Here is a 4,483-nt window from a genome sequence, read left to right as displayed (position 1 = left end):
CTGCTACTCGCTGAATGACGGCGAAATGAAATAGACAACGTGGAAGTGGAAACATGCCCACTTCCGGTTGACATTAACAATAAAAGCATACAAGTCCTCCTGTAAATACCATGGATACGAGGTCGAGATGTTTAGCTTTCGTCTCGTGGTGGTAGTTGACACTCTATTTTTTTTTTTTTTTTAATAACATGCTTAATACAGACACTTCTGGTTGTACTATTTACAACTTTGTTACGGTCCACTGTCTGGAGGAGGAGGGTTTAGAGCAGGCATGTGCAAACTACGGCCCGGGGGCCAAATGCGGCCCTCAGACCAATTTTTGTTGGCCCTCTGGCTTCCAGCTAAATTGGTCAAAGCAACAAAAAGTAGCACGTTTCATTGTAAAATTGGAAACATTCAAGCATTTTGATGTTACAACAACCTAATATTAGTGACCCAAGACTTATCAAAGGTGTGGAGGCTCATCGAAACAATGTCAAATGTATCAGATTTACAACGTATTTACACCATCAGAAAGGGCATGGTAACCAGAGTGTAATACTTTTGGACGTAAATTATCCCAAAAAACAAGGGAGATATTCAGATTTTAAGATTGTCAAGATGAGGCAAAGATTTCCACACATTTCAGCCAAAAAGCTGTGACCTCTGACCTCTGCTGTGCAGGGGAGCTGTCACCTGTGTGTGTACAAACACCACGGAGCAGTCACTGTTACTGGATTCATGCATCTAACCACATCATATTATTTTCTGATATGTCAAAAAGTTATTGACGGGGTTTATTATTCGAAGTTATAAATGTGATAATTAACAAGAGTGATATATATCTGAACCTTCTGGCCATGTGTTTTCACAACAAATTTTACAACCTGTATTATTTCATACAGTTAGGGAAAGCAACAAGCATTTTGAATGAGGCCATGCAAATATTTATGACCCGATGGCCGTCTTGGACATCCCGGGAGCAGATGCCTCGACTAGACAAGCCATATTTGCGGCCGCTAAAAAATATACTTTGCCTAAAATGATTTTCATGAGGTTTGTTGCATTAGATCACAAATCTTCTATAGTTTATGATTCATGAAAAATGGGTGGGCAAATGATCTTACTTGTATATCTGAGAAAGTACATTTTCAAAACTTTCTCCTACTTATAAATTGCCGTGAATCATCATGGGAAGGTCACGTGGGCGTGACTTAGGTGGTGATTGACAGTTGGAGCACAATTTTGATCGATGGTATTGGTTTGTATAGCGAGAGGAGCAACTTCTATAAAAGTTGTCAAGTCCCGCAGAAGACGGTCACAGGTCTAAACCAGGTCTGAACCAAAACTAAACCAGGTCTGAACCAGGAATTAACCAGGTCCAAACCAGGTCTCAATCAGGACCAAACTAGGTCTGAACCAGGTCCAAACCAGGTCTAGGTCTAAACCAGGTCTGAACCAAAACTAAACCAGGTCTGAACCAGGAATTAACCAGGTCCAAACCAGGTCTCAATCAGGACCAAACTAGGTCTGAACCAGGTCCAAACCAGGTCTAGGTCTAAACCAGGACTGAACCAGGACCAAACCAGGTCTGAACCAGGTCCAAACCAGGTCTAGGTCTAAACCAGGACTGAACCAGGACCAAACCAGGTCTAGTTCTAAACCAGGTCTGAATCAGGACTAAACCAGGACTGAAACAGGACTGAAACAGGCGATTTTTTTGATCAACACCAGTGAACCTTAAATAAAGATCATGGGTTTCAAACTCATTTTGGTCCGGCTCAGGCTGGGTCACAGGGTGAATATAACATAAAATATATATATATAAACATTTTTTTATAAATAAATATCTATGTGAAGCCTAGTAATAGTTCTTTGTGGACACTGTTGCACAAATCTGCAGCAGGCGAAAGAGTCCACATTCATGCATCAACAGCAGGAACAGGAACATGGACTTGTGATATGATATCTGATTTAAAAATATGTTATGACATATTTATGAAAAAAATAATAATAATAAAACATTAAGCATAAATCCAAATTGTTAGTCACCAATCATAGTCTTTTTGGTTTCTCAATTTTACCCTTTAGATAATTTTAATTATTTTCTTGAAAAATAAAGGATAGCTTCTAATACAGGTGTTCTAGAAAGTCAAAGCTAAGTTATAGTAGATTTAGTCTCCAGGTATCACACAAACCTTTTACTTTTTCAATTTAACCCATTATAGGTCGTTTATGAATATTTATCTTTAAAAATCAAAGATTTTTTAAAAATCGCTTCTTAATCCGGTTAACAGAAAGTAAACATTAAGTCTTTGTAGTCGTTTTTGTCTCCAGGTATGACGCACACGTTTTACTTATTCCATTTAACACTTTATAGATTTTTAAGTAATATCTTTCGTCAAGAATCAAGGACTTTTTTCAATAGCTCCTAAGTCAGGTGGCATCACGAGCTCCTTTTAGTTTTCAATTTAACCCTTTGAAGGTTGTTTATGAATATTTTTTTCTTTAAAAATCAAGGATTTTTTTCAATAGCTGCTAAGTCAGGTGACCTAGAAAGTCAAGTTATTATAGTAGTTTTAGCCTCCAGATATCATGCACACCTTTTACTTTTTCAGTTTAAACCTTTATAGATTTGAAAGGACTGTTTTTCTTTAAAAATCCAGGATTAAGTCAGGTAACCTTAAAGCAACAAACCACTCTATCGAAGACAGTGAGGTGAAGATTCTAAGAAGGGAAAAACAATGGGTTGAAAGAGGAGTTAAAGAGGCAATTTTTGTTAAAAAAATCCCTTCCTTGAAAAGACATGGAGGGTTAAGATTCAACATTCCGATCGTTTATAATAGTGTCTTGAAACCCTGGAGCAGGAGACATCCAGGGCATTCTGATGCTAATCAGGGTCTCAGTGACGAGGGAGAGGAAGGTCAGGTTACAATAGGATGTAGATAGCCCATTACAGGGCTGTTAGTAAACAAAGAGGTTAGTCTCAAGTGAAACCAAAAACTCACTTTATCAGGAGGTCCCGCCCGGTGGGCAGGGCTTACTTAGAGTAGGATAAATAGCTTAGTTCCAAGACTTGATTTGCAGATTGAGAATGATTCTTGGATGGGAGTTGAGACATTTTGTCCAGAACACTACAACTGAATCTTTTCCTACAAGGGAACACTCCTGGACGAATGAGGGATTACAACGACATTAATGTGTAACATTTAAAATACTCAATGAAGATGTTCTCAAGCTTCATCATTTGAGCTTTTTCTTTGTCAAATCAAATCGTTTTGTTGTTTCCACATGAATGTTTAAATACTGAGAAAATCTGACCAAAAAACAAATACTGAAAGGGACAAATCTAAAAAATAATCAATTAATGCAAAGAATAATTGCTAATCTTTTATCAAATCGTTACAAAAGGCATTTTCAAGTCATTTCTAATAAAAAATAAGTGATTTCTCATCTTTATTGCACAAAAAGAACACATACACCATAAAGATTCTGCTCTCAAGTGTAGTGAAAGTAAATATAACTTTCCAGTACTTTTGTTATTTTCCAGCACTGAATATTTGTCTTATTGTATTTACATCAAATAAGACTAAAAACTTGACTGGTTAACTTGAGGTTTTTGAAAAGCTATTTACATTCACCTTTTGTTGGTTTTATCGAGAGAAAGTGCATAAATAATTGTTTTTTGAAGGAGAACATCTGCCGGGAATAATTTTACCTCGTGTTTGTACTTTGACTGTGTTTAACTTTGCTTGTGTCTGATTCAGAGACGTTTGTGGAGGAGTTTGTGAGTCTCGTTGTCACATGATTGACTTCTGTGTTTAAATATAACATGTCTCTCTTTATTTAGCTCAGAAACCTCTTTAAACTCTGCTTTCCTGTGGTGTGAGCACTCCTTGTCACAGATAAAGGTTTCATTCATAAAACTTTAGGTGTAATTCTTACTAAAAGTGCTCTGATCGTCGTCTGTAAAAGCCCTGAGTGTTTTGGACTGGACACTCATTTCTTTTTGATACATTTCACAGAACACACTTATTTTATTCTGCTTTTTCTAATATAAATCAGTTATTATCATCTCTGTCATCAGTTTGTTCAGAACTTGTAGTGAAGGTGACTTGAGGCCAAAGTGAATTAAACCAGAACACCAAATATTAATGGTTCACATCTTTACAACTAAAAATAAGCAACACATTTGAATTTCCAGGGTAGAAATGAAAAAATATTGAATTTGTCCAGTAGAATCCAAACATTGTGACTTTTCCTTCTTCAAAAATGCCTAGTTTGTGTCATAATCTTCTGTTAAATGTCCATTAAATGCAGTAAAATCCTGTGTTACATGTGTTTGAAGCAGCTCTAAGTGGTTTGTTCCAAAAAGCTGTAAAGAATGAGTAATCATTTGAAAATAGGACATTTCAGAACAGTTTCAGTATGACACCATTAGGGCTGCAAAGAGTGAATCCATTAAATAAAAGAATCATTGCTGGACTAATTGATTGGCAAAATG

The sequence above is a fragment of the Eucyclogobius newberryi genome, unplaced genomic scaffold, assembly GCF_026437365.1.
Source record: "Eucyclogobius newberryi isolate DKJ021-1_F unplaced genomic scaffold, fEucNew1.0.hap1 SCAF_18, whole genome shotgun sequence".
Classification (NCBI taxonomy): Eukaryota; Metazoa; Chordata; class Actinopteri; order Gobiiformes; family Gobiidae; genus Eucyclogobius; species Eucyclogobius newberryi.
The sequence above is the reverse complement of the archived record's forward strand: the minus strand, read 5'-3'. Positions refer to the sequence as shown.